Source organism: Ambystoma mexicanum, chromosome 8, assembly GCF_040938575.1.
Source record: "Ambystoma mexicanum isolate Mex_15411 chromosome 8, UKY_AmexF1_1, whole genome shotgun sequence".
Lineage (NCBI taxonomy): Eukaryota > Metazoa > Chordata > Amphibia > Caudata > Ambystomatidae > Ambystoma > Ambystoma mexicanum.
In genome coordinates, this window is record NC_090929.1 from 394,528,792 (window position 1) to 394,553,058 (window position 24,267).

At 46.1% G+C, this 24,267-nt stretch overlaps 1 protein-coding gene across 1 annotated transcript in view; it reads right to left on the minus strand.

Annotated features, from left to right (window-relative positions):
- Positions 1-8,679, minus strand: part of RGS3 (regulator of G protein signaling 3) — a 1,502,625-nt gene extending 1,493,946 nt beyond the window's left edge. The window contains exon 1 of the mRNA XM_069609876.1: positions 8,543-8,679. The gene's annotated coding sequence lies outside the window, so the exon portion shown is untranslated. The remainder of the gene's footprint in view (positions 1-8,542) is intronic.
- Positions 8,680-24,267: the final 15,588 nt, after the last annotated feature.

Below are 24,267 nucleotides of genomic sequence, written 5' to 3' on the forward strand. Positions count from 1 at the left end.
AGAGATCATTTCTGAGGAGGGGCCAGATCAGAACAAGGTCTGCTTTCCAGTTTATGACCCTGGGCCCCACAAACGGCCATAAAAACTTGAAAGTAACCCTTGAAGCTCTGGACTAATCTAAATATGGGACCCCCTCTTGACGTCACAGCCATGAACAGGCCCATGCCAAAGGTTAAGGAGTATTTTCACTCCCCTTGTGTAAAATGGGAGATATGCTTTTTGTCGCATAAAATTGGTAATATCTGTCGCACCATATTCATGTTAGGATTTTCGGAAAAGGTCTCAGCCAGGCACTTCTGGGCCACCAAAAACAGTTTTGGAGGGACCTATACAACTCAAGTTATTGAGGAAAATGTCATAGGGCACTCTGTGTGTATTTGACAACTATACAAATTTGAGAAAATATGTAAAACATGATGCCTATTCCGCCCACTATATTTTTCATTGATATCCTGGAGTAAATGAAGAAAAACCATAGCTCTGTACAGGAATGACACACACACACACACACACACACACACCTAAGGTCATTTGATTCACCGAAAAATATAGTGTCCAAAAATGCTGTCATAAATATGAAGAGTAAGGGCATTTGCCACAAAGTGAGATTATATGTCCCCAAGCCAGACCAAGCCCTCCTGTCCAAATGATATGATGAATAGGTCTCCTTCTCTGGTTAACCAAAACACTCCCACATTTGCTGGACCTATCAGCCCACGGATGCGAGTAAACCTTTGAACAGTGCCCAATCAATTCTGCGAGAACTATGACACATTAGTGAGGTCCCTTGCCTTATAAATAAGCCACTCCGCCTCAAATCAGGATGCTTCCTACTAAATTCTGAGGGGAGCAGCAGCCAAAATCCAGAACCATCCCAGCAGAGATAGAGGCCTAAATCTTGCAGAGGAGCCAGGAGGCCTAATAGCTGCTTTGGGACCCCTTGGAGGACAGAGGGAATCCTCGACTGAATCATTGACTGTCCCAGCAATTATGCTCCGACACTCCCCGATGTTCATCTGGCCCTCTCCCAAGTATAGATACCCCAAGCCATAGATTGCATAAGCCTCATATTCTTCATTATCATTGAAAAACTCAATTGAAAAACCCCAAATTGTCTGTGCATTTAAGCAATTTCCTATTTGAAAAATCCTTCGTTTGTGCCTTGTAGTCGTTTTCCCCATTGAAGAATCTTTTATTTAGTTGTGCATTTAAGTCTTCTTCCCATTGAAGAATCATTTGTTTGCCTGTGCATTTCAGTCTTTTACCATTGAAGAATCCTGTGTTTGCTTGTGCATTTCAGTCATTTCCCATAGAAGATACCCAGTTGCCCGTGTAGATCCTTTGTCTATTTTTACAAGTAAACAAATTCATTTCCCCATATATTTCACAAGATTTGTATGGTGGAAATTCGAAATCTACCACCTCTTCCCAGTGCATTGTGAATTGTTATAGTCATAAAAGTGGTGCCCAAAAGAGCTGAAAAACGAAGTTGTCCCTGTGTTTAAATTGTGCCCTACAAAACGTATTTCAAACAGTATTTTCTCCTTGCTCTGCAATCCTAATTCCAAAAACGATTTTCCTTATGTGAGCTATTCCTTTGCCCAGAGCCTACCTGTTATTTACCTATCTTTTTTACTAAAAAAACATTTTTCCTCTTGCAAGTTCCCCATTGCTCAGAGCTTGCCTGTCATTTGCAGCCTCAGTGAAAACAAATTGCCATTTGCATTTTTTTTCCATTGCCCACGTGTTGAATTTCCTAAAAAATTATTTTCCTACTCGGTTTCTATTTTCCCTTGTATGTGCTGGCTAGTATTCTCCAAGGCCCTTTCTGTCTCCTGAGTGTAAGCAGTACGAATCGCCTTCTGTTCTGTCCCATAGCCGTGTGCTAAATAATTGAAAACCCATTTCTTTTTCATTGTGCTCCGAAACAAATGTTTCCCTTCTTTGCTGGCTCCCCATCCGGTCTCTGTGGGCTACTACCCCAAAACGGATTTGTCCCTTGTATTAATACTACCTGTCACTGCCTTCCATTCAAAGGAATAAAGTCCAGTTGATGTTTGGGGGTTGAGTGCCGCAGGGGGAGTGCTTAACCTTGGTGCTATCAGTTTGAGTTGAATTGGTTTTTGCCCTGCTTCGTCATTAAAAAAGGAAGTAGTATCACAGTATATATTGACCTGGTTGCTTTATACAAGTCACTGCAATTTTGTGTTGCCACACCTTGATGATTGTTGTAATTTGTTTATTCTGATTTAACATTAAATAATACATTAATAAAATATTCATTGATAACACACCAGCCTGGTTCCTAGTCTACTGTGACACAGGGTACTTGTGGAGGTTGGGTGGGAGACGGGTTGGAGGCTTCCTTAATAAAGAATCCATGTTGTAAAAATAAAAAGCGTTTATATTGTGCGCCACATTGATTGCAGGGGAAGGAGATCACTGACTTGCTTGTGCCGTATAACATATCGTGACAGGTGTATTGGTATGTAGGCTGAAAGTCTTCACACATACCTTTTGGAACAATAACCACCATGCTCATCCTTTGATTCTCCACGAGAGAGGGATACACCTTTCCCTAGGGTACAGAACCGTCCGCCGAACAGTGATTCATCTTTGGACACCAGGAAGAAGAATACATGTTAGGAACACTGTTGGGGTGCAGTCTATTCCAAAGTCCTCTACCATAGAGGTGAAGGCAGAGGAGTCTGTAATGGACTGCAGAGAGGGGAGCTCTGCCCCCTAAACATTCCCTGGGAGCACTGCGAGTAAACGACTGTGGACAAAGACCTCAGCGACTGGCTGAACTGGAACCAGGGCCCCGTTCACTGGAGATGAAGAATCCTCTGTAGGTGCCAAGAAGACCCCTGGATTGGGAGTGGAGCCAAAGGACTTAACTTGCCATGGAGCCCCTGGTTTAGGACTACCAGCAACTGCAAAACTAAGGAAGGGACCTGTCAATCTCCCTACATTTTGAAACGACTTTGATGCTGGTTTGGGTACTTTTGACGCTGTCCAAGCTCCTACATAAGAACCGCTAGTGGTCTCTTCGACCTACCAAGTCTTCCAGCCTCCCCAGCTCAACAACAACATCTGGTCACCAGCTTCTTCAAGCGCCAATCTGGCGATACTGCAGTGCCCAGATGTCACCGCCTGCTCACCGCCAAAAGCAAGTGTCTGTTTCTACGCCCCCAAAGTCACTGAGTCTTCCAGTGCTGCTGATCTGACCTATTCAGCAATCCCGGTGTATTCAATCCGAAGTCCATAGCATTGCAGGGCCTGTCTCTGTAAGCACCCAGACTCCTGGTTCAACAACGAAAAGCCTGGATCAATGTTGTTCAGCCCCAAATGAAGAAATGAGGTACTGTTAAGAGGCCCCATCACCCTGGTCCACCTGTGTGACCATAGGGACTTTCAAGCCCCCTTCTCAGCATTATTCTACTTTTTGCTTCCACAACACCTTCTTGAACATTAACCTTGGCCTAGTTGAGAGCTTTAACACCCTTGCTTATCTAACCAGAGCGCTATTCTACAACAACTTGCATATTCTGTGTTTCTTTAAAGGGTTGGGTTTTAGCTTGTGTTGTTAGTTATTTATATGCAATTAAAAATCTATATTTGTATAGAACCTTGATAGGACATTATTTTATTAGGAGTCTTTGCACTATTTCAGTTTAGGGTGCTACAGTTATCACCTCACACGCCTCCGGAAGATAAAGCCTGCCCTCGGCCTGATCAACCACACAAATCAAAGCAGGTATACCTTTTGGGTTGTGCCTACATCACCCTTATATTTGGAATCACTGTTGGTTTAGTAATAGTGTGGGGCCGAGCAGGCAGTTAACCAACTAATCTACTCATCCCTGTACTCCAGCAGAGCAGTAGTCATTTCGTTACGGACCCAGTCTAAACAAAATGGTTCCATATAGAGAGGCCACTCTGCACAATGGACAGTTGCCACCATCCTAGATGGAGGCTAAATCCACCCCAGGATATTATGGAGCACATTTGGGACCCTCTAGCCTTAATAATCTGAAGGAGTCTTAAGGCAGAGCACAAACCACTCCTGAGTGGTTTTAGATTAAGCCTAGCTCAGGGGGAAAAAAGCAAAAGAACACTTCATAAGCCAAAGAATCCAGCAAAAGGTACTGAGGGCCACTCCGTCAGACACAAAAAGGACTTTCCACTAACAGTAACCATGAACTGTAGAGAATACGTGACTAGTCAAAAAGGCCTATTTTTTTCCATATTCTCAACTCACAGCTATATGGGAGATGCAGAAAAAGCACCAGAACCATAGTACCAAGCAACCCATCGACTGCAGTATGTGAAGATCGTACTTCGAGTTTCCAGCTTTACCTAAACTCTGCCTTTTGCGTGCCCGGAGCCCTCCTCCAATTTCTCAAATGCTCCATAGATGGAAAAGTTCCTGCCCAAACAAATCCTCCACAAAAAAAAACGATGGCTATTTTTAAATCCATGTGGTTCAAGCTTCCAGGAATGAGGGTATGAAGGTTACCCTGAACATGTGCTGTGGCCCTCCATGCAGACAAGCATGAGATGCCAATGCTGATGTTGGCAGACTGTGCTCTTCGCTGCTGACTCAGTAGAGATCATGCCCAATCTGCATGGATGGGGATGGCGATGGTGAGGGTGGAGGTGTTGCAATGGTGGCTGCCAATGCATATTTCTATTGTGCACATGACAGATCTGACCGGAATCATGACAGGCCTACTGTGAAAAGACAACACACTTGTTTTTTCTCCCCCACACAGGCAGAAGCTCTCAGATGCCTCCCCCAAGTGTGCAGATGGATCAGAATGACCAAGAAGAGCACAACCAACAAGTTGGTTTCTGGAGCCGACATAGCGACGTGTTTTTTTAAATGATTCTTTCTTTGTCTGGCCTTTTTTTGTACTGAATTGTATAGATTTCAATACAAATGTTAATACAAGAAAAAAAAAAACACTAGTTGGCTGCTTACATTTATTCCTTCTTCAAAGACAATTATAATACATGAAATGCACACAATTGTTAAACTATCTCCCTTACTTTCATATGTTATTTTCACCAAAATCATTTTTTGTAGAATGTCACCGTTCCCTCACATCATTTATGAAGAATACCTTTATCAGACAATGAAAATCATCCAAGTTGCTTTCTCACGCATTACCTTTTTTGTGTGATTCTTTAAGTCTTGAAAGTATATTTATAAAACCCACAGGACCTTTTTTTAGGCCTATGCTGAATTGTATCTTTTTTTTGTAGTCTTCATTTCAATACTGTTTTTGCTTAATATATTTCTCTATGGATATATATATTTGTCGAAGAGTTGTATTGTGGTTTGTGTACTTTACAAGTCATCTCTATAGAACAGAGTATTGTTGAAAGCCACACATGGGAGGGGAGGGGAATGAAGGAATGGGCAAGTGTTTTATAATTTGCCAGGTACAGAGATACTGAAAGAGAGGTCGCTGGACCGGAGAGGCTTTCCTGGTCCCAACCCTGTTCGGATTTTGTTAAGATTCAAAGTTTCTCAAGACCTCCTCAGTCAAAAGGCTCAGCTTCCTTTGCGCTAGCAGGCAATCATGCAATAGAGGCACTTTGTGCTCCAGCCCCAATCCCTTTCCTGGGGTCCTTGGAACATGCGGTCACAGCAGAAGATTTTTGTTAGTTATCTAGCTGACCTTATATCAAACAAAATGCCTGGGGATTTTTTTTTGTGTTTAGCTATTTTTTTATATTCTTTATTTTCATTTTATACCAAACAAGAAATAATAAAGAACAGTATCAACAATTCATTGTAATACTATCTAAACAAACATCAGATAAAACTTCTTAAAACATCAACCAGTAAACAAATCCTACAACTATACCTAAATATATCACAATAATAAAACCCACTTCTCCCTCCCATCGCCACCCATCTCAAAAAGACATCTTAAGATGCAGGGCTAAAAGAAATCAAAGAATTTCCACCAAATCTTCCTAAATTACATCTGCTTCCTGTCACAACCATAAATCACTTTTTCCATTTCGGCTAATGTTTCATCCATCCATGCCTCTTTCCCTGCTGACAACTCTGAGTTCCAACCTCTCAATATTAATTTCTTAGCAATTGAGGCCCCCCTAAACAACTAATTACGTTGAGAAATACTCAAGTCCACCATTGCCTCATCATCTCCTAGAATCAGGGTTTTGAAATCATAGTTCAGTTCTTGATCCAACACATTCCCAGAAATGTTGCATATCCATCTCCAAATTCCTGGGGATTCATTTCTTTTGATACTCATAATAATTAATAACCCTTAAGTTAACTTCTCCGTGAAAATCATATAGCTAGTTGGAACAACGTGGTCAAATATATACACTGTAGAAATAAAAGCAATTATGAACCTACTGCAAAAAAACAGGTACAATTCTCTTACAATGTTTTCCCACTGCATTCCCTAATCTGATGGTATTTTCCAATTTATGTTGCAAAAGAACCCGTGGAAAACAATATTTCTGCCAACTTCAGCTAGGGCGATGTGCTCAAGTGCCCACGTTGCAGAGTGGCACAAATCCTGGCTTTAACCAAAGTGTCTTGCACCGGGTAAATCATTTTATCTCCCTATGTCTGATGTGCCAAATTATAAATCCATACATGTGATACAGCACACGCTGGTCGCTGCTCCAAAAAAAGTCTCACTTATGACATTTCCCCATGTATAATAATAGTGACCATTCATATATTGTACATTCCAAGGCTCATTTATCAGTTGGCCTACTCCTAGCAACTTCTTTTAATATAACTTCCCATGACCCTCTCCAGTAGCAGACATTATTGTCAGTGATGTTAAGACATATGCAAATTAGGGGGTGGAGGGCAAAGCTTTTGCCACACAGGGTCCCACAAATCCTAGGGCCAATGGGCCAACAGCCAGGTTCAATTGGCAATGAAAATGATACACACAATGGATGACCCAGGGCACTCACACAGTTGACACCACAGTCACATAAGTGATGGTCAACGAGACATTGAGACACACAAGTGTGGTGGCTCATGGAGACACACTTGTATGAAACGGCTCATGGCACTGCAGCAGGCAAGGGTGGCGTCAGGGCCTGTCATCCTTTTCAGCTGAAAGGGGCCTCATGGGTTTGGGAGCTAGTAACTGCCCCCTGCTGCCAGTCAGCAGTCTTATATCAATATATTCCTTTCTATATTACTTTCGTTATGATTCCTTAAATGTGCGTTTTGCATTGCTCGCCTTACAAGCTGCTGGAGCCCTTCTGGCCTTCACTTCCCCCGGGATATACAAAAGTGTTATCTTGTTGCCTTTTAATGCCGCTTCCTCCACCTCAGCACTTCCTGGCAAAGAAGGATGTATAGCTTTTCAGTGAGCATTTAGGTTATCTTGCATTCGTATAGCACCTCCTGCCATATTTAGTGTTTCAGCTGCCCGCTGACTGGCCGTCTCGTGATAATAGGCGGTTAGTAACCCCAAAATGTATTTAGTCATCTCCATTATAATGTATGCAGCCCACGGGTGCCTCAGACTGTTTTCTGCTCTAAGCAAGGGGTGCCTAACCATCTAGGTTAAAAGGGCCCCAAGACATCTTCAGCCAGGCCTGGTGGCATGGCTAGAACCATTTCTCACTCTGAATTTAGAGCAGGCAGTCTTAGTCTGCATTCCTGGGGCGGATGTAGTAAAAATATAAGCCCCCAAAGTAATCAAGTTTCAACTGCAAACAATTAACTTCAGCAGGAAGGATTGTGACTGTTCCTACCCATCAAGTGGAAAAAAATTGCACATCAGTTCTTTGATTAAATATAAACACATGTGGGTAATTAAGCATGCGTGTACCGCGCAGGGGTTGGATCTCATTTGGGGAAAGCACAAGAGTGGAAACAATTTGACGTTGCGGCTAACTGGCGACAGATTACGGGCAGTCTCCCAGAACGGCCGAGGGCGCCAAGTTTAAAAGTAAATAAGCAATGAACGTTATGAAGGGACTGTGTGGATAACTTTAGCAAAGCGTGCACAGGCACACACACACAACCGTATGTACTATTTTACAGGATATTGTCGGAATGCCCCCCTCGCCCCATATTTAACAAGTCATATGTCCGCGTTGGGGCGTTTTGCTATTAATCATCCTTTAGGCGTCGTTGGTCTTGACCACCGTCACCCCCGAGACAGCAAGAAGCTACATCGTCTTCGAAACTAAATCATGTGTAAACGAGCATTGCCTTTGGAAAATTACAGGGCATAAATGCCTTAACTTTGGGATTTAATCCTCGAATAACGGGCGACTTCGGTATAAAATAGAATTGACACCCCTCGGAGTGGGGGAGCAGCAGCAGTGTGCATAATACAGTACACAGAGTGTCACGACGACACTTAGGGGCGCTAGAGGAGGCGACGAAGATCTGCGCGACTGTCCTGCTGCACTTTGAAGGGTCTGCACACGTGAACGCTCCGCGAGGGGGGCGCCACACTAGGATTAAAGTAAATAGCACACGTTTTGAGAGCTGCTAGAAGCACAGGCTACTCACCTGCAGAACGGGGCCGAAGCAAGGCGGATACAACGGTGCACTCCTGAATCCCCAGCCTGGACTGCAGTCTAGGACGACTGGGCAGAGCAGGCGTCCCGAACGGTGTAAAGCCGTCCTACCAGGGACGAGCAGGCGAAGAACAGACCCTGAAACCGACCGACACGCACAGCCCTTCGCAGGGCGCCCCCTGTGGCCATCTGGCCTGTGACAGCAAAAGGGAGCCTGCGGAGGCCAAAGGGGGACGGACTGACAGAGTGTGCCGGGGGGTGGGGCGGTAGGGGCCTCCGGGGCCAGGGGGAGTCACGTTCCTGTACCTGAGTGTCTGTCAGACCGCACTCCGCCCTAGAGGGATTCCCACAGCACGGCGGGAGGGGGAGACGCCTGTAAATCAGTGCCCTTCTGCTGGAAGCCTGGACTTGTTCTGGCACTGCCATCGTTACTGAAGATGCCAAAGGGGCCATTGGAAATCTATGGGGACCTTCTTGCTTACTAGGAAGTCTAGCCTGCGTGTCAACGATAAAAACGCATTGACCTAACTTCAGCTTTTTTTTTCCACTAAAAAAAACATTTTTTTACCGCTCCACAAATTACGAGTTTCACAAATGAATCTTATTGGATGTTCCTGGTTTGAAAAGTGTTCTTTACACTTTCCCCGTGTGCCCTAGGTTATGAAGGAAACGATGCTGTGTCTTGGGGCTCTATCTGCAAGCAGTCAGCCTGGAGCTGTTCGGTTTACCAGCTGTTGAGAAGGTGCGGAGGAGCATAAGGCTCGACAAAAAAACAAAACCTAAAACAAGGCACTCGGACAACAATCATATTTTGTGGCAAAAAATGACCGGCCGTAGGCTTTATTTTTTTATATAACATATATTTTTTTTTACTTGAGATTTAATTAAAAAGTTTTTTTGATTTTTACAAGGGTCTTCAAAAAACTTGAAGGTCCACGAATCCAGGCATGTTTTAATGTGTCTCGTCTTGCCGCCTTCCCGATTCTTAGTGAACAGTCGTCTCGCTCTTCAACTAGTGTATATTGGGCAGAGTTTTTGTCCGTACAAAAATTGCCCTCTGAGTGTGCAAAAGGTGGTTTATCATTTTGAAGGCGAATTCTAGTAACTTTACCGTTGTCAGTGTCCATCTCGTTGTCTCTCCCGAAATTAGCCTGTTCCAGACTGCATCTTCGTCCAGCGTTACCACCCCTTGCAAGCGAGATTGGAGTTATATGTCTCTGTTTTGTTGTGTCTCAGGGCACTGCAACACTAAATGTTTCAGTGTTTCCACTTTTTCTTTATTTTTGCACAGACGACAACTGTTGTCCATCGACGGGCGCGGGGCGCGGATCGCCAGGATTTCGTGCATCGTCAGCAAATTGAGTCTGGCTTTCAGGAACGTACCTCGCATACCTTTGTTTGGAAATTTCATGCAGTAGTTTTGAGGTTTCTTGACGTTGTTGAATGTCGGTGGAAGATGAGTCAATAGTTTGTTGGCGCTAGCTGTGTCGATAGTCGTGATCCAATCCATCAGTTCCATTTTCAGTTTCACTCAGCCTGAGTTGGATTTCAGATCTTCTTCCGAGCATGCTATTTCTCTCAGGATCTCTTGCTGTCTTGACGCCCAGTTATTTAGTGCCTTGCAGGTCCCGCTCTTGAGCTCTTCTGCAATGATGTTATAAATTGACAAGGTATCCGCCATCAGGATTTTTCTGAATAGTCTCATCTTGCTTTGCTCTACCAACGATGCCAAGGAGACGAGGCCCAGTTCTCGTCTAATCGCGGGCATGGATGTCAACTTTGGTAGGCCCAGTACCAATTTCCAGACATGGCCTTCCAGCTTCTGCCATATCGAGCTTGGGATGTTTAATGATGCTTCCATGCCATGGATGATTGACTGGATGACAAAGCGAACATTTCCCAAATGTATTATACTCCAATCTTGTTTGTGCTGTTAATCTTTTCACCTTGATCCATAGCTGTTCTTGCATCGCTTTGTCTCTGGCTGACTATGGTAACCCCTAAGTATTTGAACTTGTTGACAACTTCAATTTTTGTTTTGTCCAGAAACCATTTAGGCGGTCAAGGCGACTTCTTTGTTGTTTTGTCCAGGACCAGTACTTTTGTTTTTGCTATGTTAATTTCCAGGTTATTCTCTTTCATATATCTCGCCAGAATCGTTAGTTTCCGTTGTAGGCCAATTTGTGTTTGGTCGATGATGATGGCGTCGTCCGCGTAAAGGAGTTGCAATATAGTTGCTTTCCTGATTTTTGGTGGGAACGCGCTTATTTTTTCCTCATCCTTTTGGTAGTCACCAAGGAAAGCAATAAAAAGGGCTGGAGCTAAGGGGCATCCCTGTTTGACACCTTGTTTAACTGGGATCTCCTCAGACAGTACTCCTTGTTTGTTTAGTTTCACCCGGATCTTGGTTTTGGCGTGCAGAGCTTTTATTGGACTCAAAATCGGCGATGGACATTTCCACTTGTTTAATTTGGCCCACAATTTTGCCCAGACTATTTTATCGAAGGCTTTTGATAGATCTACAAATGCAAGATACACTCTTGGTGCTCCTTCTCTGACTTTGGCCTTCAGGATGTTTATCAGTAGGATGTTTATAGCGGTGCTTCCATTTTTCTGGAAACCTGTTTGGAAGATGTCACTGCAAGGAGCGTTTTGGCCCAGCTTCTGAAGTGGTCTAGTAGCTGTGTTGCAAAGATTTTACCCACAATATCCAGGAGTGCTATAGGTCTGTAGCTTTCCGGATCTTCTCTGCCACCTTTTTATATACTGCGACAATTGTGGCATTCAGCCAAGTTTCAGGAATCATTTTTGTATTTCTGCAGTGGCTGAAGATTTTGCTGATTGCACCCGTCCGTGCTGTCTGTGATTGTTTCAAATCTAAGTTGGTCAGGCCGTCCGGGCCCGGGGCTCTCGATGTTTTGAGTTTGTTGATGGCTTTTTCAATATCGTCCACATTCGATACATGAACCCATGGAGCGGTGGTTACTTCGTCCTCCTCCGGTGCTCTCCCCTGTGGGTGGTCGAATTGGGTCCCCAAGTAGTTTTCCCATGTTTCTTCTGACACAGCATTCGAGATTTCTGTGGATAAGAGCGAGTTCATTGTTTTAATTAGCGCCCAGAAGTCGCTCTTTTTTTTTTTTGGGCTTAAACTTCTCAGCATCTTTTCAGCGTCTTGTTGGTAGAGGAGAAGTCTATGATGTTTTAGCCAGTGTTTATACGCCTTTGTTTCAATTTGCCATTTTTCCCAGGCTTCTTTTAGTATTCGTTTTTTTTGCTGTTTCTTCCATTTCCGTACCATTTTCCTCTTTTCGGCCAGCAATTTCTTGTAGACGTGCTTCGGTCGCGCCACTTTGTTCTGTTTACCTGAGGCGGGTTTTCTGTATGGGAGTAGTAGCGGCAGATAATTTGGACACTCTACCCTACCATCGGACGTGTGTACTTCGTCAGGCTGCCCATATTTCGCAGTTATCTTTAGGATGTCGGCTTTTGTCAGGCTTAACCTGGATTGTTGGTTGTTAACCTCCGCGTTGAACTTGTATGTCTCTTTGGCTGGCTGCTTTCCTTGCCATGCGCAAATCGGCAGGTTGTGGTCGCTGTGCGTAGTTCTTTTGACTTTGTATTCAGGAATATTAGGTAGAAGACCTTTGGAAGCATAGATGTAGTCCAAGGTGGCTTTAGAATTCTGGTTTTCCCAAGTCGGGATGTTAACTTGTTTTGGGAACAATGCTGCGATGTGGTGCAGATTTCTTGGTTTGGAGACAGACCTCCAGGCCTTTCCTCGTTCGACTGTGTTACCTTGTGTCGTCCGCTTTTTTTCTTTGTCATGGGGTCCGGTGCAATTGGCGTTCAGGTCGCCGCACACAATGATGTCGATCTTTTCGAACTCTGCGTAAATCCAATCTATTGTTTCCCCCATATTCGTGCAGTATGCTTTTTTTGTCATCTATTGGGGGTTCCAATATGTGTTTATTATTGCTAATTGGGTAGTGTGTTCCTGCTCCGGCACTCCAGCTTGATGGCTCCATGTTGTCAAAATGACCAGCATCTCATATGATTCCATTAGCTTCCTCAGTGTACTTAAACCTGAACTCATTTTTATTGCTGTCAAGAGTCCCGAAGATGGGCGACCCAGCAGGCCCTTTACTGCCGGAGATATTTCTACTACAAAACCATTTTGGGTCGGTTTTTCTGATAGCCATGTCTCTTGGAGACATACAATATCCAATAGGCCTAGATCGACGTTGCCCAAAATAGTCAGATGTGTGTGACCTCTCGTGTTCCGTGATCCCAAGGTGTGTATTTCAATACCTGCATTTGTAGATGTAATGGTAGATCTATGGGAGTGAGATCCGGGGTCCGTCTTTGTTGCTATCTCCGTGGTTTCGAGATCAGGGTTGATTTAAGCCATGACCACGGGCCTTGCAATGTTGTCGCCACTTTTGTTTTTCTTGAGTTTCCGTCTTGACTTTTGTCTGTTGACTGCCTGCGTGAGGTCTTCTTCAGGCTGTGGGGGAGTTGGCTATGGTGATCCTCTGGTCTGAACCATGAAGTTTGATCGCACTGCCTTTTCTCATATCTTTCACTCCTTTCCTGTGGCTTCTTATTTTCGTTATCATAGCTGGACTGGCGATGTCGGTAATGATGGTACTCTTGAAGGGAGCAACCATTTGCTGAGAAGTTTGTCTTTTCTCCCTGCCCTTTGCCTATCCGTTTTGCTTGATATAGCTCTTCCGTTCTGGATGTGTATCGATATTTCTGTTCTTCTGTGCCTTTTGAATGGCACGTTTTGTCCTCTCTAGTGCTTGAAGGTTTTATTTCTGACAATGTGAAGCCCATTTGCTCCATTTCTCTGATTGCATTCAAGTTTATATGTTGTATTCCGGCTGCCTTGTCATGGAGGTATGCTTTTGCTGTGTTTCCTCTATGATATTGTTCGACTAATTTGATGTCTTCTGACTTGATACCTTTCAGTGTGTTTGTTTTACTTGTTATTTTTAGGATAGTTTTCTTATTCAGAATCATGTATCCTTCAATCCTTTTTGATTGTTCTACTTTGAGCGTACGTTCCTCATCTTCTGCCCTTGTATTTTTGCTTTGCTGTCCGTTTACTCTTTTCGTTTCTCTTTTCTGCTCAGGGGTTACGTGCCTACTTGGTCTTTGCCTATCTTCTTTGATATCTGCCCTGCTGTTATCCCGTTTATTTTTTTCGTGGATAGGTGAGATGAACTCTTGAGACTCTTTGGTGGCTGCTTGATCCTTCATTCCATGATCTTTGCTCACTTCTTTTCTGCTGGTGGTGAGATCATGTGTTGGCGTTGTTATTTTTTTTTCCGGTTCAATGATGAACGCCTCTTGATCTAGATCGCCGGGTGTGGCTTCTCAATGTTGCGAGAGGTTCATCAACTCTGTAACTTTCAAGAAGTCTTCTACTGATCTCGGGGAGCTGCTAGTGTTGCCCACCTTTTTCGTTGGTATCGCGGCTTCCAGAAGTTGATTTTTTCTGGGATGACTTCCATGATTCTTGGTTACCACAGGTGAGCGTTCGTGTCGTCGTGGTCACCGGTTCTTTGCTTGTTAGTTTTAATACCACCGGGTTTCTTATGGATGGGTGATTTGTCGCTCCCTGTTTCACTGATAGAGTGGTGCTCATTCTGGATGTGGCGGCAATCTTTTCTTTTGCCTTTTCTTTTGCCTCACCCGGTGCGTCTGGTTCTTTCAGCATTTTGCTGACGTACGTCTGGCCCTTATTTCTTTTCTCCGTTGTGGTTTGGTTTTTCTTCTCTGCTTGAAGCGACTCTACCAGCTTTTTCAGGTCCTCCACTTTTGTTCCCCAACATTTATGATGATTACTGTTTCTTTCCTGTAAGGCGGTGATGTAGCCTTCAATGTAGGTCATTTTTGTCGTTAAGCTTGCAAGAATCGAGGTGTTGTCTTGGACTCCATCTTTTATCGCCTCATAGAGTTTGCAGAATGGAGCTAGGGTGATCCTAATGGCTGGCATGACTTTAACATGTCAGATTTTTTGCTTGGTGAATCTTTTTGCGTTGTGGATATTTCGCTCAGCCGTCTGTTCTTAGGAGACGGTATCATTATCACTGCTCTCCCTGGAGTTCGTGGCACCTCGAATGTCACTTGAGTGACTTCCACATTGTTCGTAATCTGACATATTCAATGTTGTTGATCCTCTACTCACTTGACCCAGGTGCTTCCTAGGGTTCTGGTCCCCCGTTTTAGCTGGGGTAGGTGGTTTTTGGCTTTAGCTGAGGTGGATTTTGGTCCAGTCAAGGCGATGGTTACTCATCTGCGAGTCCTTCGTGCTATCCACCTGTTTGGGTGGTGGAATCCCGACTCTTTGTGTCTGGTCCTGTTGATTTGTTAACTCCGCCCGGAGCTTTAAGCGTCCTTCTTCCCGCTGATGCCTCTCCGTTTGTTGTATTTCTTTGGATCTTCTTGCTGCTCCTTTCTTGCACCTTTCCTCTCTGTGTGCTTTGTGCCGTGGGGGTTTCACGTTAAGGTCCATTACTCCCTTGCTCACCGCGGATCCCGTGGACTCCTGTAGACTCCAACTCTCCTCACAACTCCGCTTACTGCTTCGCTCTGGGTGGGAATATTTAAGTTCTCCCACAATAGTAGTAGACAGGGGAGAAAGACTGTAGGGACTCCTGCAGACTCCAACTCCCCTCGCAACTCCACTCCAACAACTCTAACTGCCAAAAATGCAGGTGGGTGTGGGCACCACAGGATCAGGACAGAAGTGTGCCATCTATCACCAATGTTCACAAAGAAAAACCATGCTCTCAGGTCTGTGAGTGATGAGACCATGTGGTGACCCACTCCTGGATCACCAGAGCGGACCACAGCGGATTTCGGGATCACCCGACAGGACTCTTCAAGCTGCATCCTTGCAGCTCCCAGACAGCAGGCGACACCCTGCTCACTCCGGATCACTGGAGCGGACCATGACGGCTGGGGGCACCCAGCTAGCACCGCCTCGACTCTGGGGGATCCCAGGCCGTTGCTGGTGGACAGGCCATGTTCACATGGCGAGACAGCTCCAGGGGGGCAGTGTTGCCCAGCAGGGGCACCGTCCAAATGCCGGGCCACGTTGCTAGGCCCTCAGCATGCTGCGCCGCACCAGCATGGTGCTTGCAAAGAGACGCAGGAGTCAGCAGTAGGATCGACTGACGAGCCAGAAGCGTCTCATCCTTTTCATTAGTTTGGTCACATGGTTACTACCATGTGACCATGATAGAGATCCTGGGAGCTACCATTCTCCCCAGGAGGGGTGACCTACAACACTCCTCCTTTTTCATAACGACAAAACAAATACAAAGTGACAGCACAATGCACCCAATAATACTAGAACTACAAATACCACTAATCTTCACATACTTAGGGCCCCGGGTACTAACTGGGTGACAGCTGGGTTGGTGAGTTACTGGTTACACGTTAGAAAAACTCCCCATGCAAACACACCCTTTATAAACCTGGGAGAGTGGACCTTGACCCACTGACACACCACCACTGTTCGCACCCGCCCCCCTCACTACAAAACCCACAAACATAGGAACACATCTTCACGCAACATTGTGGCTAGGCCCATTTAGGTCTGCGGGCACCCCGCCTTGATGTGTACAATAGCAGGGTCCACAGGGTACCAGTCTGACCTCCACTGTGGTGTCTTCAAGACAGTTTGAAATTCACGGACCGGTAAAGCCGTACCTGGGGACACCAGGGGCCACATCGGCCTAGTCGTTAGCTGGTGGGGTAGATAACATGGCAGGCTGCTGGCATTATCATGATGGACCAGCACAAAGTTCAGGGTCGGCAACACCACACGTGGGGATTGTAAAGACTGAAGGGGGGTGTCTGTACTTCTGCTCTCTATATGGTAGAGGAGAGGCACAGAGGACACGAGCCAAGATTCTCTATTTGGAAAAACGTGGGCGAGCAATCAAGGCCTAGCTCTCAGGAGGTCATGCAGGCAGGTTCTTAAGTACAGTATAGTCCCCACGCACCCACAAAGGAATGTCCACACACTGCATTAGTGAAAACACAGTCTTTCCATAATTAAGGTTCAAGGTTATATACACAATCACAACAGTGGTGCTCAGTTAGTCTGCAATGGCAAATATATGCACAGGTCTACGTGGTAACACAATTACTATCAGATTTCATTAAATTGCATCAACTGGACTTAGTTTAAATGTCACACAAATCAACTAAAGAAGAGAACCAACAATAGACAGAAGAGGAAAGCAGTTCGTTAGAACAATTGGCAGAATACTGGCCCCGTTACCTAGACACTGTATGAGGACCCCCCCCCCCACCTGGGCAACCTGTGGTGCACCTCGACGACGAGTGTTCGTTGCCGCAAAGAGTTAATGAAGAACTTTGGCCCAGCAAGGTTGTCGAGTCGTCCGGCGTCTCTGCGGTCTTCAGGTGGCGGGAAACCCACCGGCGGATTCTCCTCATTCATCGGCGGCCTTGACGTTCTCCAGCAGGATGAAAGCGGTCGACGAGGATGTGCAAGGGAGTCCTTGTTTCAATGTTCTTAGGCAAAGGAGCACTCGTGCTCCAGTCGGCGATGGCGGTCATTGGTAATGGACTTCAATGTCCGGGTGCTTCTCTTCATATTCTGCGGCGGTCCCCATCCCCGGTCGGCAGCCTTTTGAGGGTCGGACGTCCAGGGAGCTTTGGCAAAGATCAGCTGATCAGCTGGTGCACGATGGTCCCTTGTAGCTCCGGATGAGGTCTCCTAGCCAGGTCCTTCCTTCGATCAGCTCTTTGAAGGCACAGCAGCTTTCAGATTAGTGAAGGACAGCAGCAGCAGTTCTTCTTCCAGTGGGCTTCAAAGTTAAGCATCAGATTTGACTTCAGCTTCTGATCGATTGCTAGCAGTAAGAGGCCCCCAGATATACTGTTGATCTCCCATTCAATCTGCTGGGTCACACTCAAGCAACCGATCATTCAGAAGGGCATTCAGGCAATCAGGCAGCCAATCGGCTCACAGTGCATTCAGGCCATTCTTCTCCATCCAGGCACTCACAACACAGAATGTGAATTCGGACAAGCATTCTGCCATTCAGCACTACACACTGCATTTATACCAATTCCGGGGAAGGCTGTCTGTCATTGTGTCAAACACCAGATACTAGACACCCATAACAGAGAATGCGTATTCGTCACACACTCCATTCACCCAGGTCCCACCCCATGGGCATACCCACAACATACAGTCTTTGGGAAGACTCCAGCCAGTCTGACCTGGACTTCCCCACAACATCATATATGGAACTTCCACCCAACAGCCAGTCAGGAGGAAGGGACAGTCAGGGCTTCCCGGAATTTCCGTGGGCGACACACAGGTGCCCAAAAAAATACACTAGGAATACAGGGTCGTACTCCACCCATGGGTGCCATAAGGGTATCCCAAGGGTCTGTTCACCAAACCAAATACTGGAAGAGCCGCACCGCCAGGAGTCTCACATGAACTCCTGCGCAGAAAACAAGACAGAACATACATGATAAGGCAATAAAGGACAAAGATACACAGGCCCTGTCCCTCTGATGCATTTCCAGCATCACAGTCGCCCCCCCCCCGGGTTGAGGTTAGAGCATCTAATCTCCCACGAGATTGACGCTCTCATCCAGACGATCAGCATACGTTCTGGAAAGGCCATCTGTATTATCATGACTCTTCCCTGGTCTATGCTCTATGGTTAAGTCTAGCCCTTGCAGGCTAATGGACCACCTGAGCAGCATATGTTCTGGAAAGGCCATCTGTATTATCATGACTCTTCCCTGGTCTATGCTCTATGGTTAAGTCTAGCCCTTGCAGGCTAATGGACCACCTGAGCAGTTTGGAGTTTTCACCCTTCATCTGCATAAGCCACTTCAGGGGCTTATGGTCTGTTTGGACCTTGAAGGTAGACCCCGTAAATTAGGCCCTAAAATGCTTAAGGCTCCAAACTATACTGAAACATTCCCTTTCAACAGTAGCCTACCTAAGTTCTCTACCCTTGAGTTGTCTACTGATGAATATGATCGGATGTTCCCTCCCTTTGTCATCTAACTGGGACAAGACAGCTCCAATTCCGGTGTCGCAGGCATCCGTCTGGCCGATAAAGGGTTTGCTGTGGTCTGGTGCACACAACACAGGTGCCCTACACAGACTTTCTTTCAAGCCAACAAAGGCCCTCTGACAGTCTTCTGTCCAATTAACCTTCCTTGGTTGTTTGGGCGAAGTCAGAGCTGTCAGAGGGGCAGCTATGGTTCCATTGTCTGCCATGAAGTTGCAAAAATACCCAGTGAGGTCCAAAAAGGCTCTCACCTGGGTTTGAGTAGTGGGAGTCTCCCAGTCATTTGCTTCCTGTACCTTACCAAGGAGAAGTTGGATTTGACCCCCCCTCCTACCTCATGATCAAGATGTGTAACTTTTCCCTGAGCTATCTGGCACTTGGTGGCCTTGATAGTGAGGTTAGCCCTTTTCAAGGCCTGCAACACCTTACTCAAGTGAATCAAATGCTCCTCCCAAGTGGAACTGTAGACGGCGATGTCGTCTAAGTAGGCCACAAATAAGGCATGATTGACTAAACATTGGAAACTGGCAGGTGCATTCCTCAACCCAAAAGGCATGCCTCCTAACTGGTAGAGCCCCTCAGGTGTTGAGAATGCAGTCTTTTCCTTGCCATGGTCCGTCGGAGCTATTTGCCAATAGCCTGAGGTAAGGTCAAAGGTGCTCACGAATGTGGCAGCACCCATGCTGTCCACGAGCTCATCAGCCCTGGGCAATGGGTGCGCATCAGTTTTGGTGACAACATTGACCCCTCTGTAGTCCACACAGAACCACCAATCCTTGGTACCTGCCTGGGAACTTGCCTTGGGGACAAGGCCCACTGGACTGGACCAGGGACTGGTTGAGGGTTCAATAACACCCAGATCCAACATCTTGGTGACCTCAGCCTGGATGTGGTTCTTAACTGTATCTGACATACCGTAGCACCTGCTTTTGACAGGCACACTGTCAGCAGTGTCAATTTCGTACCTACACCATGGTGCAAGGCCTGGTGTCGGTGAGAACAGAGAGGCATACTGCCGGAGCAAAGCCCTGCAGGCCCTCTGCTGCTCTGTCATCAGATCTGGAGAGAGAGGCACTCTCTCCACTGAGCTATTCTGAGGTTTGCTATGCAGCAAATCAGGAAGGGGCTCACTCTCATCCTCTTCTTGCTCTGAAGCCAGCAAGAGACATGATACTGTTGCTCGCCTGGAAAAGGCTTGATCTTGGAGATTATCCTGAAGGGTCCAGTCCACTTATCTGCCAAAGCTCGAGGCCTGGTAGGCTCCATCACAAGGATCTCCTGTCCAATCTACTTGCGAAGCTTTAAGGTCATGCCAGTACTTGTCCAATTCTCTGTTGCCTGACCCATCATCTGTGTCATCCTCTGTCTGAGGCCTAGCACATTGTCCCCACTTGCTTGGCAGGACTTGGAGTGGTGGCTTCCAAACCTTCTCTGTTCAAGGCAAGGGGCCTCCGTATGGGATGTCCAAAGAGTAACTCAAGGGGGCTGAAACCAACACCCTCTTGAGGTACCTCTCTGTAAGCGAACAGCAGGCATGGCAGGAGAAGATCCCATTTCCTCCTTAGGGGCTCTTCCAAAGCACCTAGCATGCCCTTGAGAGTTTTATTAAATCTCTCGACCAGACCATTGGTCTGGGGCTGGTAGAGGTGGAGAACTTGTAGATACCCCGCACTCTTTCCACATGGTTTTCATGTAACTCGACATGAAGATGGATCCTCTGTCAGAGACAACCTCCTTAGGGAGTCCAACCCGGGTGGAAATGGCAAGGAGAGCCCTGGCAACCACCTTGGGAGTAATAGTCCAAAGGGGTATCGCCTCAGGGTACCTGGTGGCATGATCAACCAAGACCAGGATGAACCGATGTCCACCTGAAGTGGGAGGATGAAGGGGACCGACAATGTCAATGCCCACCCTCTCAAGTGGTGTGCCAACCACTGGAATGGCTGAGTGGGGCAATGACACTGCCTTCAGTCTTGCCAGACAACTGACAAGTTGGGCAGGTCCTGCAGTGGGACTTCACTTCTACTCCCATCCGGGGCTAGTAGAAATGGGCAGAGAGCCTTTGCTTTGTCGTCTTGGTCCAAGATGACCAGCTAAGGGAACCTCATGCGCCAACTGCACTAGGAAGGGCCTGTAAACCTGGGATACCACCAACCTCTTGAGGGCACCAGGTTCAGGCTTAGTGGGCACACTAACAAGGAGCTAACCCTCCCAATATATCCGGAACGTCCTAGGCACTTCTTCCTGTGCCTGCGATGGGGCCTGTTTTCTCAGACCCTCGAGAGAGTGGCACTCTCTCTGTCCCTTACAGAAGTCTGCCCGGGAGGGTCCCCGTTCAGCCAACAGGCATTGAAGGTCGGGGTGGTCCTCCGGGTTGAGCACCTTTTTTCACGCAGGAGGGTCTTCTACCTCGACTCCCTCAGGAGTTGAGTTTGGGTTTACCACTGGACCCAGCCCGTCCGGAGCATGAATCCCTGTGGGTGCTGCTGAAGCAGCAGGAACAGAAGGGGTCCCTTTCACAGAGGTGGCCTTCTTGCTCTTCCATCTTTGTGCCTTGAGTTTCCCCACCGGTGAGGGTACCGGACTTGCAGCCGGATCCGGTGTGACCTGTGATCGGGTGACCGCCGCAGCAGACATGGGTAGACCATCCGAGATCATCCCCATTTCCACCAAATAATTTCGTAGCAAAATGTTAGCAGGCACGTTGTCCTGAACCAGGACAGGAAGCTTTGATGTCTTGGCTCCAATCGTAATGTTGACTAAAGCTTCAGACGATAATTCGGGAGGCCCACCAGCTAACCTGGTAGATCTCAGAGGAGCACCTACATAGTACCCTGGCTTGAGCAGGTTCTTGTCCCCACTGTCATGCTTGCCCCAGTGCCTCTCAAGCCAGTGGAAGGCTGGCCATTCAAGAGGACCCTTCTCAAAAACCTACGGGTGTTCTGTGGGATTGTCACCAGTACTTCTGTGTACTGGTCCCAGGCCCCAAGGGACACTAGGGAAATCTCTACAGGAGCACCAAATGTGATCCCTGTGGGGGAGGGGAGGACAGTGGCCTCCACCTCAGGCATGGGGTAAGGGTAGGCCATGGTGGCAGCCTGACTCCAAGTGCCTTACCTTTACACTTTGGTTCACCCTTTTTGTGATCCAGAACCCCACAGTCCCAACAAGTGCCAGGAATGCGGGGTACGGTACTGGAACCACTGGGAGCCAGCTTTGCAGCAGGTGGACCAGGATTTATCCCCACTAGAGGTTTGGGTTTTAGGAGAGGAAGGTGAGCTGTGTGTTCTCTCAGACAGCCCTTTAAGATGAGTAGCTCTACCGGGAGATGGATGGGGATGCAGATTTTATTCATACATCAATAATCAAGATGACACAAATAGTTTGGGAAAGTCCGTCTGTTTTAATGTCAAATATCTAAAACAGGGAGTACAATGAACATCAGCAATCACTCGATCCTCTGACTCTACTTACTTCATGAAAAACTGGGCTCATATACCCAAAATTGGTCATCATTGACGTTTTGATCTGCCTCATTACCAGCGTCATCCAACGTAGCAAAGTATGGAGGGTGTGATTGGGTCTAAGTGAAGTTCTAAGTATAAGCTCTATATCTGTATAGAATAACGAAAGAAAGTGGTAGGATAATTAACACCAGGTGGGGCAACTAAGCCCTCCACTTAAAATGGCCACTATGAATGTCACTAAATGTACGACGTCCCATTAGCTACACAAACTATAGGACCCCCAACGGCGTGGTCCTCTACAATTCAAGGCACAAATTAGTTTTCAAAAATTGATTAGCAGAATTTGCTAATTACATTTTCCTTGATTAGCAAACAAACCCATTTGATTAGCAATTTTGTACTAATGTTTTTAGTGCAACAAGAAGATACTTGTACCCAAGATATAAAATGAGCAACAATACAGCACTTTTGCATACCGTTGAAGTGAGAGATTAGTGAGATAAGTCAGGCCTTGCAAATTCTTTCTGTAAAATGGTACATGTCACAACAGACCCACTTTAGTTTGGCACACTTCTGCCACACAGAGACCAGCCATGCACAGTGAAACATTTATCTGACATTTACTGCAAACAAAGTAAAGTTTAAATAAAAGTTTCCAACATCCCCTGCAAATGGTACTGGCCCTTCTTAAAATCTACTCGGCTACGCGAGTGAGTGAAAATACTTTGCAAGCCCTGGATGAGTGTCTGTAAAAAGGTTGGCTGCATGTATGGACACAAATAACAGTTTGGCCAGCTCTCTCTACTGCAGGTGCAAATATATAATGCAATCGTAATCATAGAGCAAAGTGAGCTCTGGAGGCCAAATACAGTGTACGGTTCTGCAGTAGGTCTGTAGCTGTACAGACTGGATGAAACTATTGATCACTAATTTAAGTAAATATCAAGTTCACTATGTATATTCATTATGTAAAAGACTAAGCAGAGTGGATGGCGTAGCAGGCAGAGAACTGGGCAAACTAGGCAGAATATTGTAGTTTGCAGCCATCTCACATTCAGGGTATGGGTATAAACCAACATGGCAAGATAGAATGTCAAGGAGTATGGGATCAGCTCATGGATTGAGTACCAGTTACAAGCCGTATGTAACCAGCAGGCCAGGGGACTAGGTTTGCCGTCAAAGCATTTGGCCGAGTGGTATACTTCACTGTAAACCATGGAGACAATGTAGTGTTTTACAGTATCAATACTGTAATTATGCATTATGTAACTTATTACATTTTTAGAAAAGGAATTGAAAGCCTTTTAAAAAAAAATAACGAACATGCTGGTCTTTGGCACACACAATACAGTTAGCTTAATAACAGTATTATGGTTTGCAATTATCTGAAAAATAAAATGTGCGTAGCAATGCCACACAGGCCTTTTGGCACATGAGTGAAGGGGATGATTACTGCTGCACTCTCTCTCCATTAGCCCCTTTGAACTTGCAGTGAACAGAGAAAAGAGGGTGGAGCGAGCGCTGAAAGCAAGAGAGGAATGCAGGGTGAGCTGTGCTTTCATTGAACAGGGTAACTTAAATAGCTAACTTTGCTACACAAGTTCCAATTTAATTCCAAACCTACAGAATTACATAGCAAATTGCTCCGCGACACTGCTTATTTTGTGCCTTGCAATTGGTTACCTTCTAACCCCCGTCAGTACTTTTCCACCTACACCTAGCAGCATGCAGACTGAACAACCAGGTGCGGGTGAGCTCGTCTTAGCACCAGCTTCCCACCAATTAGCATATTATCCATCATCACCTCAATGGTCCAGTGTCAACTAGTGCTCTGAAGTTGGCCTTGAGTCTGTACTGTTCTCTGAGAACTTTTAACGAGTATGTGCGCAACCAGCCTCTGTGCGTAGGTGTGACCATCTTGTTCGTCCAACTTCCCTCTATCACGTGACTGGACACCATGAAAATGTACCTTTTCGTGTATTTGATTTTATTCTCCAGTAGTCCTCTGACGTCTTTTGTTTTGCTTGACCTTTCAGAACAGGAGTCTCTGTTCGTTCACATTAATTGTATCCAATGTCAGCCATTTCCAGTTTGATACGACCTTGGCTCTTTTGGCTCAGTGAACTCCTTTAGCTGAGATTATTTCTGTAACTTCAATTGCTTAATTA